This window comes from Cebus imitator, unplaced genomic scaffold (genome assembly GCF_001604975.1).
Source record: "Cebus imitator isolate Cc_AM_T3 unplaced genomic scaffold, Cebus_imitator-1.0 Scaffold401, whole genome shotgun sequence".
NCBI classification, from domain to species: domain Eukaryota; kingdom Metazoa; phylum Chordata; class Mammalia; order Primates; family Cebidae; genus Cebus; species Cebus imitator.
Window position 1 is genome coordinate 1,993,668 of NW_016107716.1, and position 14,106 is coordinate 2,007,773.

A 14,106-nucleotide genomic window follows, 5' to 3' on the forward strand; every position below is an offset into this window, starting at 1 on the left:
GGATGAGAATACCAAGGCCTGGTAGCTTTCAACGTTGATGCCTACAAAATGAAAGGAGGTGGAGGGTGGACACCAAAGTGTTTATCCTATGCTACCCAACAGGTATTTACTTAGTATTTGCTGAATACCTACTCTACATGAGGAGGCTACTAAGCCCAAAATTGTGTGAGACAGGTCCAGGCCCACAATGGACACCAAGTGTTTGCACACTTGCTAATTCCATGTACATGAGGAATGCAAAAGCCAATTAGTTTAACGATATGGAGCATTATAATGTGGGGATGGAGACTAGTGATTGTTTCTAGATGAGACGCAGGGAGAGAGAAGACTGGATGTTTATCATCTTGGCCCTCTCTACCCACTGTAATTAAATGACCAGTGCTGAGTGGGCAATGGCCTGCTAAGACACAGTAGATTGACAAGCATGATAGACTTTAGTTCTTCCCTTTCTGCCCCTCAAACTAACTTGCTGGCCTGGGCCACCCCTAAATACCTGAGACAAGAGACATCTAGGAATGCATCCAATAGTGCTTTTACTTTTGTATTTCTTACGTCTTCTCCATCGTGGAATGAGAATACCAAAACTTTAAAGACTAAAGTTTATCTCTTTTACTTATGAGCTAAAAAAGAAAAGTCTTACCTTCATCGCTGCCATCTCTGATTGTGAAAATCCAAATGGGTGCCGAAACTAGGAAAGAAGAATCACAGTGCAAATCTCTAATCAGTACAGCTGTGTGATATTTGTGGTTATTTTGTGGTTTGTAAGACAGCTCCTGAGGAGCTGGCTCTTCCCAGTCCCATGCCTGATTTCCTACAACCTATCTATAAGACCTTGGTTCCTGGGCTATGACTTTGTGGTCTGAAAAGGAGGGATCTCCTTAAGTATGATTAAGTGGGTCAAAAGATCCTGCAAGGTTCAATTACTTATTTCCCTACAGGAAGTAAAGTCTATGAAAATGACCATATAAATATTTAGTTGTTAGTGTGTATATATGTATATGTGTATGTGTGTGTGTGTGTGTGTGTGTGTGCGTGTGTGTGTATATATACATATATACACATATAATATACAACACATGAACTAAAAATTTACAGTTATTACTTTATTTACTAATCTTTAACTCATGCTAATGCTCACTTAAATTAACCCTGGGTCTTCCTGAAGCTTGAGTGGAACACATCTTTCCAAATAACCAGAAACCTCTGTTGGGTCCTGCCTTAGGTCTGGGATGTGGAGAATAAGACATCTCTCCATACTCAGTTGTGCCCTGGGCTTTCAGTCCCCCCAAAAGGGCCTTGTTTTCATTTTGATTGCAATATGCATTTCTCAGCCAGCATGTGACATCACATTCTACTTGCCTAACTACCTGTGTATTCACAGACTCCATGGAATCTCTACAGAGGCACCATATAGATTGCCTTTGGCAAATGTTATTGCTCTGCTGAAATTTAGTTCTTTTCTCACTACCCACCTGTTGTGATTTGCTGATTCAATGCATGAAATACCCAAAAGTGAAGTCTAATCTGCAGCTGTACCTTTTTCAATGTATTTAAAATAGACTTTTACTTTTTTTTTTTTCTATTCAGGGGTTCAGAGCTACACTGGAATGCACTTTTAAAAAGTTAAACAAAAATATCCAAAAACGCATGAGAATTTAAGCTTCTGTGAGACAAAACCACTAACACAATGCAATGCTGAGCAAACTAGTACTTAGGCTTTGAAACTTTGGAAATCAGATACTGAAGGAGTCCTATTTTTCCTTCCCACTTAACTATAGGGTAGAATTAAAAAATTCTCCAACCCCTAAGAAACAAACTTTACTTGTTTTATAATCTCTATCAGATGTTTTGCTATGGTTATATTAAGAACTGAGATGCTAAATCAACCTTTTCTATATTTTAAGATTTGGCTAAAAGAGAATCATTCACATTCTTTTAAAAGATAATAAACTTTCAAATAGGGTACTTCTAAGAGGGCTGATATGACCTTCTGTAAATTTATCTTAAACATAGCCCATAGTTCTTGCTCCTTGTCTTCAATACTATGCATATATGCAACAAATATAAATTGAAAAAGTTAACAAATACAGTGTAAATTCAGTTCATGTTACTTTTAATCTACAATTTTAATGTTTTAAAGGTTTAAAACATGAGCAAGTAACTGAAAACCTAGCTCACTGCTATGTGCTTCACAGGCCACTGAAGAAATATAAAAGTTAATACTTAGGTGGCTTACCACTCAGAGAAGTAAAACATAAATGAAATTATGTAGAAATCAGTATGTACTTGAGAGCAAAACTGTAAGGTACAGCCTTTAAGTGGCTAATTCACCAGAACCAGGTTTTATATTTCTATGACTAAAATCTGAATAGTTTTCTGAGAGCCTGCAGAACATAATGTCATTAAAGTGAACTGCGTGTATATCTTAATCAAATTTGTTTTACAGATTAACAAGCAGCAAAGAAATTAAATTAGAAAAGTGTATGAGACATGTGCACGTGTTCTGGAAATTAAGTGTTTTGAATCCTGACTTCTTTCTATGCACTATAAGGCATTTAGAACCAGGTCAATGTAAATATCAATTATTCCAAATTGGTAAGTCTGATAGCCTCAAATATGGAATAAACACCATTGATATTGAACACTACTGTACACAAAATCTTGTTTTTGGTTATAATTGGGAAAATTAAGTGTGGCAATAAAGGTCGTAGCACCAATATTCTGAAAATCCACCAGATAGCTAAGAGAGGCTCTGTTTTGCAAAGCTGGACATTTAGGCCTGTGGGATAAAATAGAGTACCATTTAAGGAGTTCAAGGGTAATTGATGATGTTCTCCAGGCTGCTCAAACGTCAATGGCTGTGATTAAGAGGGAGGGGCCAGGCGCAGTGGCTCACAAGTATAATCCCAGCACTTTGGGAGGCCGAGGTGGGTGGATCACCCAAGGTTGGGAGTTCAAGACCAGCCTGGCCAACATGGTGAAACCCCATCTCTAGTAAAAATACAAAAATTAGCTGGGTATGATGGTGCACATCTGTAATCCCAGCTACTCAGGAGGCTAAGGCACAAGAATTGCTTAAACCTGGGAAGTAGAGGTTGCAGTGAGCTGAGATCGTGCCACTACACCCCAGCCTGAGTGACAGAGCGAGACTCAGGCTCAAAAAAAAGAAGAAGAAGAGGGAGGGAACACTAATTTGAGGCGAGGTGACTTTGACCCAACAAATCATCTGGTAGAAGGGCTGCCATGTTAGAAGGCCTCAGAGATAACCCAGGTACGTCCTGAGCGTCTAGGCAAGAAAGAAGCTAGGAGAATGAGCTGAGATGACTGAAGAAAACCAGTTTCAGCTTCCAAACCAGAGGCAGTTCAGAATAAGCCCAGAGTGCCCACTATCTACATTAATTAAATATATTAAATCATCAGCTAAGATGCTAGACTCTCAAGACCCAGGCCATTATGAAAGGATGAATTTATGTTACTGATGGAGTGCAAGCAACTCTGTAGGCAATTTTGCTTTGTTTTGATCATGCTTTCCTCACAGTTTCACCACTGGGATATTTATAATCAAACTTGCTGCCATCTTCGAGCAAGTTTAAAGTCCTGGGGCTGTATGTAGGCTGCGCTCATCTCACCCTTGGCTTTATTATTTTCTCTCCCTAAATTCCAAAACCTACTTGTAATATCCTTTTTCATTTTAAGCATTTTTAAGAGTCCTAAAATCCTATATTCAAATTAACCAATTTGAATATTTGACTTGAAGAATTACACATTAGTCTCTCAAAAGTCAAATAAGGCATAGAAAAACATGCCTAAAGCAGTAGCAACTTGCATAGAGCTTTATAATTGCTTTTACCTAGGTCTTTCTAGTATTATTATGTCATGCCAGCAATTTTTTTCAGTAAAGGATGAGATAAATATTTTAGGCTTATGGGCCACATACAGTCTTTGTCACATAGTCTTCATATTCTTTGATTAAAAAAAAAAAACACCAAACAACCCTTTAAAAATGTAAAAACAATTCTTAGCTCCCTGGAAGTACAAAAAACAGGCTGTGGGCTTTTTTTTTTACTCACCCCCGTTTTATGTTAACACAGTTTGAAGTCGTATATGCTCTCTCTGAATATGCAGAACATCCTAATTCTTCCTTACTTTCCACTTGGGAATCAGAGGAACTTCACACAAGTTTCATAATGATTAGGCTTGTAGAAAGACTAGCGGAGGCAAGAAAACTGACTATGAATGATTCTCACATGTTTCATAAATGATTAGGCTTGGAGGAAGACTAGTGAAGACAAGAAAACTGACTATGACCAATAGCAATCTTGTTGACTGGTTCCTAATATATGGGACAAAAAAATACTTTCCATGACTAAATAAGGAAATTGGACCATTTCTTAAAGATCCATATAAACATTTAAAGATTTAACTAAAAACAATAATAAAAATTCTGCAAAACAGTATCAAGCAGCAGGGCTTAGAAAGCAAACAGGACAGAGTTCTGAATCTCTATTCCCTGGAAGGAATATATATTCTTTCCTGCTAAGCAATCAATTAGTTAATATCAGTTAGCTCCCAAGGGAAGAAGAGGTCCTCTTCTAAAGATGGGTCCCATTAACTTTAAGCTGGTTATTTTCTCCATACATGGAGAACTTAAGGAGCTAATAAGAATGCCTAGGTTTCTGAAAAGCCAAAATTTAAATAATTATAGACATTATAGCAAGACCTTCAGAGACTACTACCTCTCCAAGAAAAGAGAGCTGATGGTTGCTGCAGATGTAGATACCCTTTGGTCTTTAATGGTCTTTAATTTGATCTTCCATTCCTCACCTCCCTGGGAATGTCTCCTACTCTTTCATGGCACAAGCCTTCACGGACTGAACAGTAACTTTTCTCCTAATGGGCTGGTGGGGCTGAAAGAAAAGAGATTGGCAATGTCAGGGAAGGCCGGGATCCGCAGCTCTACAAACTCGGCAGCCCTCTCCAGTGAGCACAATGGCATAATGGCCACCACCCAGCTGAGCCCAGGCGAGTACAGAGACCATTCATTGTCTGTCCTCAACTGCCAAAGGAGGAAGGAAAAAAACAGGGTTGAGGTCATTCACTAAACACTAACAAGGCCTACAGGCAAGAAAGAAACTGAATCTTGAATGATATATTTTTCCATACAGAGTCTCTAAAAGAATGGATTTACACTTCAGTACATCTGTTTACCCTGAAAGATATATTTTTAATGCATAAATATGCATAAAGAACAATAGATTAGGAACTTTGTAGTTTTCAATGGATAAAATGTGACTATTTCCATCAAGTTCCAAAAAATTCCACAAATCAGTGGCTTTGCTGACAGGGAGTACCATCAAATATATTCTTCTAATTGCCTATTTATGTTCTTATAAATACAGAATATAGGACACATCGTAGCAACCAAAAAAGTAAAATAAAAACACAATTCCCCTAAAAACTAGAATGGATACTTGAACTAGATTTTCCTATCTTCTGTTTCTATTAGAATTCTAAAAATACATGAAAATTCGCTTGCTTTGATCTTTGCACAGAAACACATTAAAAATCAATTAAATAAGTTACTCTGGCTAAAGCCCTGAAAGTCAAACCTTTCCTACAAAGCTCCAGTGATTTGGTTCCCTGAGCCAACCAAGTAATATGGAGGATCTAGTTAGGCCTTCAGTACACTGTTTCAAGGAGATCTGCTGGACACTGAAGCAAAATAAGCGAAGGTATGGTGAGAAATCTGAGTGAGATACATTGAGTCATATGTGGTTCTAAGGAATCTCTCTGTATATGCAATAACAACCCTACCACAGAAGATGTCTTCCAATAATACAACAGTAAGAACTTCCTCACTAAGACAAAGAATATAATAGGGCTTTGTTGAGGACTGGGTTTCTTGCCCCACCTACTTGGGCAGCCCTGCCCCTATCCCTGGCTGGTTACTGAGGCTGGCAAGCTCATCTGGCTTGATGCCCTCATGGGCTCCCTCCTGTGTCTTTGCATGGTCCCTGCTTAGTGATTTGGACATCAAAGATGGCTCAAGTTCAAATGGCCTTCTTCCACCTGCAGGCATCCAAGCTCCATCTTGGACAGGACACAGGCCTATTCAAGTGTACATGCCACTGTGTTCAGAAAGCTTGCACCTCCCTGTCTATAATAGCTACAGTTAAAACTGATGGGCAAGGGAGCCAAAAAACTGAGTTTTATTTTCTTTTCATTCCTTCAATCCCCAACCCCAATTTAGCCTCTTCTGGATGTTGTAATAAGTACTGTCACAAAGAGGGCATAGCATGAGGAAGGAGTAAGACTGAAAGGATGTAGTTAACAATTCTTTTTTTTTTTTTTTTTTCATACAAATGACATTGCACCCACAGAAGAGCATTGTTTAATTTGTCAGCAAGTGTGATGAATTTGTGAATGGATTTATTTGCAAGTTCTCTGAACCCCCATGTGACTAATATCAGAATCAAAAGTGAAGTATGAGGCCAGGAACAAAGTTACCCTCTGACTCAGGAACACAAAAGGCAATGGGATGACTGAGAATGACATAATGATAAGACAGTTCAAAAGAAGAAACAGATAAGTTTGTTTCACAGCAAGCATGTCCTTCATAAGCAAAACCTAGTGTAACCATAAGGGAATAAAAGTTGAATAGGCAGGTACTACAAATTAAGAGCATATCAGAGAAAACCATGGCTGTTTAAAGTAGTTAAGATCTCTAGTACATTTCAGGTGTCTTATTTCAAGTTTACTTTTTTCAATAAACATATTCATGGTAATTCCATGTTAGTCTCTCTTTTCTGAATTTATACACACTCACTATGCCTAATTCAGTTGGGCACTTACTCAACGACCTGTAGCCATGGATTCTCTACAATCTACTCCTTTTAAGATTCCTATTTTCCTTCCAGCATAAAAATAATAGCTAATATTTCATGCTGTTAGATGCTGCTGAAATTGTTGTTGAGCTTGTCTCTTGTTTCCTAATAACGTTCTCTCCTCCTACATCTACTCCCCAAATGAGGACCTAGTAACTCAAACAACTGACTATAAAGCACCAAATCTTTTCAGGAAGCAAGTATTTAAATATATTATATTTTTAAGGATCTTTTCAATTCATCTGATCTTTGATCAATGACATTCTTTTTCACTTGTCCACCTGTTCCATGGCTAAATTTCATCTTGTAGAGAAGAAGTTCAAAAAAAGTTCTGTACCTAGTTTGCAAACTCTCCAACCTACACTATAGCCTTAATTGTTCAAAACTTTCCCCCATCATTCTCATCATACCCTATTCTTTAAAAAAACCCAAAATGATTCATCGCCATCTGTAAAACAGTTTCACAATGAACATTCCTCTCTGGAACTTTAGTTTGTATACTTCCCCAGCACAACAATGAACACACAGAGGGGATTTATACACCTGTGAACCTGCTTTCAGTTATGCTTATTCAAAGTTACTAACCAACAGTCTTTAAAAATATATGGTTTCTGTTCACACTGAAATCCCAAAGAGACTGTTATTCTGATAAATTACGCTAGCAAAAATAGTATTTTTAAAGGGTAGCTCTCATCCCACAATTCATGGGACCTGTGAGCATAAATAATCCCAGAAGTGTTGTGTTATTAATCTTTAGTCTAGATTTTTCAAGTAATGTTGTTCTGATCTGAGATGAAAAACAGCTGAATACATAGCCTAGCCTGTGAAATGGGTTTAAAAACATTATTCCTGAAAAAAATAAAATTGTTCAGAACCAACTGATGTGTACTAAGGGAACATCAAGATTTCAGAGCTAAAATGCACTTAGTTGGCCACTGGTTCAACTACAGCTCATTACTGGTAAGTGGGCTGAGACACAAAGCCCATAAACCATAGGGGCCAGATGTCTCAAAATAACTCCCACCAAAAACTCTAACCTCCTGCAGATGTTAAAGTACAGGAGAAAAGAAAGAAACCCCCAAGTTTTGAGTAGACAGGCCAATATCCTAGACATCGTCCAAGTATGTGGCAGTCCTGGGTGATCTTCTATTCAGATAATGGGCTGGATGGGCAAAATCCGAATTCACCTACAGATCTTAACACAGTGGTTCTCGGCACACCAGAATCACCTGGGAAACTTTAAAAACTACCAATGCTAGGACCCTACTATTAGATACTCGGATTTAATTGGTCTGGGATGAGGGCCCGGGCATCCGTGATTCGGAAGCATGGCAGAGGTGAGAGCCTCTGGTACTGGTCCCATCTCACAATTAACCTGCAATGATTTAGGAATCTCAAGGGCCTCTGGCCCCACCTATAGTCACGGGATTAAGATAATTATGATAGCAACGTGACGTCCAAGACCTCGGCTCTCTGCACAACAGAAGAAGCCAGGCTCTGGGGCCTCTAGACTCCTCCCTCACTCCCCAAAGGAAACCCAGCCATCCCCGAAGTCACCTCGTGGGCTCGCAGCTTGCAGATCTTGGGCGGTGGCCGAGCAGGGGTCAAATTTTTCTTGGAGACAGAGGGGGAGTGGGGGACCGGAGGGGGGCGGCTGTTGCCGGGGTGACTGGAAGTGCGCTTCCGGTGCGGAACACGTGACGCGGCGCGCCGGAAGTCTTCACTGCGTCGCGGACGTCACGTTCGCACCGAGGGCGGTGCCGTGTTGGAGGCCGGAAGCTGCCTGCTAATTGGCTCTACAGAGTGGAGCGCCGGGGCGGCGGGCGTGGGATGGTGGGGCCGGCGGGGAAGGTGCTGCACCGGGCAGGGCACTGCGACCGCGGCGGCCACCCGCGCCGGGAGTCGGAAGGTGCTGTCTTCCCCGGCGGGTGTGTTGGGATGAGAAGATGAGAGTCGCTTCTGCACGGCCCGGATCTCCAGACTTTAACTGTCCTTTCCTCAGCTTTCTTCGTTTTCCTTCCCTTGTCTTTACTTAGCTTTCTCTTTCTTCCTTTTTATTTTCTTTCTTAACTAAAACAGTTACAATTTATTTAATTTGTCCCCGGGGAAAACGCCCAGTCTTTGAAAATAGATTCACCCAGATCTCAGTTTGAATGCGATTCCAGTGCTAGGTTTTTAACCTCCCGAAGCCTCATGTTTCTCATCTATAAGGTATGCATAGCCTAATGCACAGTGCATGATGCATTACAGCAGACGAAACATTGGTACTTATTAAATATGTTTGTAATTATAACCATCACAGCAATACCTGCCCTGTTAGCATCACAAATCATTAAAAATAACCAAGTATAAACAATTAGAAGTCTTACGCGACATATTTCTGAGACAATTAGGCAAAATGTGGCAAGAACCCTAAAAGGGAGCATATTTATTACTTTCTGGGAATTATTAAACAGGGACCAGATAGATGTTTATTATGGAATTATTTTTAAAAGTGAAAATTGGAAATGACCTAAATGCCCAACGAGGAAATGGCTAAGTCAATTGGGTGATATTAATGACGTGACATTACTATTATTCCTACACTATAGAAGAATTAAAATGGTATAGAGTATTAACTTTAACAAATATATACTGGATGTCTGTTATGTGCCAAGTATTCTGTGTTGGCATTGTCCGTTGTAAATACTACATGTGGCCGTGAGAACCTGAACTGTACTAGCCTGAACTCAGATATACTGTAAGGGTAAATTGCACACTAGATTTTGAAGAAGAATGAGAAAAAGAATGTAAAATATCTGAATTTCTTTATAGTGATAACATCTTAGAGAAGGACTATTGAGATTACAGATTAAAATTTCATTTTTATCTTTTTATTTTATTAGTGTGGCTACAAGAACATTTAAAATTATATATGTGGCATGCATTATATTTCTATTAGACAGTAGTATTCTATTTACCAGATATACAGTAGTAAACAATACAGTTTTTGGCCTCATAAAATTAAATCTTTTGTGTAGAACATGGACAATAAGCAGAGAAATAGAAGTGTATGTTGTGGTGAGTTATATAAAGACAGTATAGCAGGGTAAAGGCCTGTGTATGTAGACAGGGATTATTTTAGAAAAGATTCTTCTTCCACTTCAGAAAATGGATGTGGGAGGAAATGAGATATCTATGGATAGAAGCATCTAGAGAGGAAGGAGAGAAAGATGGAGAGGCGTAAGATAGGGAGAAAGAGCTTAGGGCATTCTTGGGAAAGGTAGAAGGATGCAGGCCTAGAGTGGCTATAGTTCAGATAAAGCAATTCCTGGTTCTATGAATAAAAAAACAATATCTATATGGTATACTATGGCATTAGATAGAATATTATTTGGCTGCTGTCACAGAGATGTGGAAGAGGAGTGGCTCAAACTGTTGAGAAGTGTATTTCAATCTTGTGGCAGTCTGGGTGTAAGGAGTCCAGAGTATGACAGCTCCACTTGTCTCATAGCTCCAGCCTCCCTGGTTTCTTGCCTTGGCCCACATGGTTCAAGATGGTGCACCACTGCACCTTTCAGCCAGTGGGAAAGAGAAAGCCAGGGGCATGCCCTTTCCCTCTAAGGGTTTCTCCACTTTGGCACTATTCACATTTGGGGTTGAATAATTCTGTGTTTTGGAGGTGGTCCTGTGCTTTGTAGTTTTAGTAGCACCTCTGGTGTCTACCCACAAGATGCCAGTACCGTCTCCCAGTTGTGACAGCCAAGAATGTCAGACATTGCCAAATGTCTCCGGTGGGGGGGGGGGGGCAAAGTCACCCCTAGTTGAGAACCACTGCTTTTAAGAGTACTACTCAGAAGCAGCCCACAGCACTTCTGATCACATCTCACTAATGGCCTGAACTTAATTACGTAGCCCTCCTAAGGGTAAAGGAGTCTTGGAATTGTCTTTTTCAGATGACCAAGTGCCCAGCTAAAAATTGGCTAAAGAATAAAAAAAGCTAGCTGATTCTCCCCTACCCTTGTTGCTACAAGGAATGGAAATTCTGTAGCTGATTGAGGGAGGTGGTCCTATTCTTTTCATCTTTAAGTCTGAGTTTTAGTCATTACTCCGTTTAACTCACTTGCATAAAAATACTGGTGGTACCGAACACTGAGTACCTAAGGAGCAACAATCTTATTTGAAAAGAATGGGCATTGTTACTCCAGGGGGCTAACCAGGGAGAGAAACCGAATTCTGAAAAGGAGGCTAGAGTAGGTTGGATTTTCACTTGTCATTTAGCACCATCTGGTGGAAATTTACAAATGACAATTCCTCAAGTATTTTCTTTAATTTGTCTCTGGCATACGTTTCAAATTTTAAATGGATTATAGCAAAACTTCAAAGAGTCCTGTCAGCTGAGGAACTCCAAAGCAAGATCTCTCACTTTTGGAATGATTGGCATTTGGGACTGCATAATTCATTGTGGGGGCTATTCCGTGTATTGTAGGATATTTAGAAGCAATCTTGGCCTCTGCCCACTGGATGTCTCTCCCTGCCCCCATTTATGACAACCAAAAATGTTTCCAGCCATTGCTAAATGTCCCTAGGGTGGGGGTGGGGTAAGGAATGGCTCCTGGTTGAGATCCACTCCTTGAAACAAGGCAACTAAAATCCCAGTGCCTGTTAAGGCATAGTAGTCCCCTATCAGTGTATCCTGGTGTGTCTGGAAAGGATGGGAGGCAGTGCTGGGAGAAAACGGCACCAGATGTAGCAGGACATGTCCTCTGGTTTACACTTTGGAGAGTTTTGCTCCTGCTTATGTCAACCGTAGGAGATGAGACTGAGGGAGAGAAGCCAAAAGACATGGCTACAGAATGCACAGTTTTTTAAAGTTCCTATGGTAAGGAAATATATAGAGGTCATTACCTAACACAGGAAATAGCACAGATGAATCTAACTCTGGTACTGGGGCCCCCAAAGTTCAGGTGTCAGGTGTGGAAATCCTGCCAGCTTTGGGAAGCCATAGCTAATCTCATGGGACTTTTTGGATCCTCCTCTATCCCCCAGTCGGGGATCCATCTGCCACCTAAGTGTTGTGGAGAAACAGCTTGGAAACCAGTCCCCTTACCTGGATCAAGTAAGTGATGCTAAACTACCTGCAAACAGTAGTCCTGAACTCTTACTTTGAAATTGGGTAAAGGGAAGAGAAGTTTCTCAGCAGCACCCCATAGCAGGCTGTCACTTTAGGTCTGGCTCAGGATCGCTGCCATAATTTTCCCTTCTTTTCACCTTCTCAATCCCCTCCTCACCAGCCCTAGATCCTTCCTTTCAGCAGATGACCACTTCCTATTGACAAAAGTGAGATGACCAGGCACAGATTTCATCACCTTGAGATACATTGCTGTCTGCACTCACTATGCCTCTTGGTTTAGAGAAAGAGGCACCACGGTGAGTGCCTTTGTTTCTTCCTAGGCCAACTCAATCACATTGTTCTCTGGACCCAATTCCATGTCCTCACAGGCACCTCAAACCCTCAATTGTACACCTCTCATATCGTTGCCTCTCTCTTTCCTGGCTTCTTCCCTATCAGCATCAAACTTGCTCAGGTTCTCTCACCTTTAAAATCATTTCGGCTGATTTTTCACTCCCCTCTCCTCACCTTTCTATTTTTCAACTTCTCTTTTTGGTTATACTTCTGTAAAAAGTGAGATACCTTTATTTCCTTACCTACTTTCCACTCACCCCACAGCTGGTTCTCTTCAAGCATGTCCGTTCCAGTATAACTGTCTCACTGGCGTCACTGCTGACTTTTTCCATCTACTATACTTTGGCCTCTCTGCAGTATTTAATACTATTGTCCATGCCCTTTTTCTTTTAAAATTACAAGATTTTCTCTCCCCAGACTGCAAAGCTAACATGTGCTTAATGCAAAATAACACAAATCTTGGAAAATGGAAGCGCTTAAGTACAAAGGAAAACAACAAGAATGACTTGCAATGCCAGTCCTTTAAAGTAACCACTCTTTAGCATATAACAATTTTAAACATATGTGCACTGAACACTGGAGTACCCAGATATATAAAGTGAATATTAATAGAGCTAAAGAAACAGATAGGCTCCAATACAATAATAGCTGGAGATTTCAACACCCCACTTTTCAGTGTTTGACAGATCTTCCAGATAGAAAATCAACAAGGAAACATCAGGCTTTATCTGCACTACAGACCAAATATCTAATAGATATTTAGAGAATGTTCCATCCAATAGCTGCAGAATACACATTTTTTTCCTCAACAAATGGATTATTCTCAAGGATAAACCATATGTTCATAAAACTAGTCTTAAAACATTCAAAAAACTTACAATGATATCAAGCATCTTCTCTGACCATAATGGAATAAAACTAGAAATTGAGGAATTTTGGAAACTATTCAAATACATGAAAATTAAACAATATGCTCCTTAATGACCAGTGGGTCAATGAAGAAATAAAAAAAAAGAAATAAAAAAATGTCTTAAAACAAATGAAAATAGAGGAACAGGCACTACTTGCAAACTCATTCTATAAGGCCAGTATTACCCTGATACCAAAACCAGACAAAGACACATCAAATGACAACAACAAAAAGAACACAAAAACTACAGGCCAATATCCCTGATGATTATTGAAGCAAAAATCCTCAACAAAATATTAGCAAACTGATTTGAACAATACACTAGAAAGATAATTCATCATGACCAAGTGGGATTTATCCCTGGGATGCAAGGATGGTTCAACATAGGCAAATCAATCAATGTGATACATCATATTAACAGAATGAAGGACAAAAACCATATGATCATTTAGATTGATGCTGAAAAAACATTTGATAAAATTCATCATCCCTTCATGCTAAAAACCTTCAAAAAGACTTTACCAAAATATTAGAACTGAAAAATTCAGTAAAGTTGCATGATACAAAATCAATATATGAAAATCAGTAGAATTTCTATATACTAACAATGAACAAACTGAAAAAGAAATAAGGCCAGGCTTGGTGGCTAATGCCTTCTAATCCCAGCACTTTGGAAAGCTGAGGCGGGCGGATCATGAGGTCAGGAGTTTGAGACCAGCTTGACCAACATGGTGAAATCCTGTCTCTCCTAAAAATACAAAAATTAGCTGGGTATGGTGGTGCATGCCTGTAATCCTAGCTATTCAGGAGGCTAAGGCAGGAGAATCACTTGAACCCTGAAGGCAAAAGTTGCAGTGAGTTGAGAT

General features: G+C 39.8%; 1 non-coding gene across 1 annotated transcript; it reads right to left on the reverse strand.

Annotated features, from left to right (window-relative positions):
* Positions 1-8,633, reverse strand: LOC108289359. Its single transcript, XR_005196904.1, has 4 exons — positions 8,442-8,633; positions 4,825-4,907; positions 641-688; positions 1-41 (listed from the first exon to the last, which is right to left on the reverse strand). It is a non-coding gene; the product is annotated as an uncharacterized LOC108289359 (transcript).
* Positions 8,634-14,106: the final 5,473 nt, after the last annotated feature.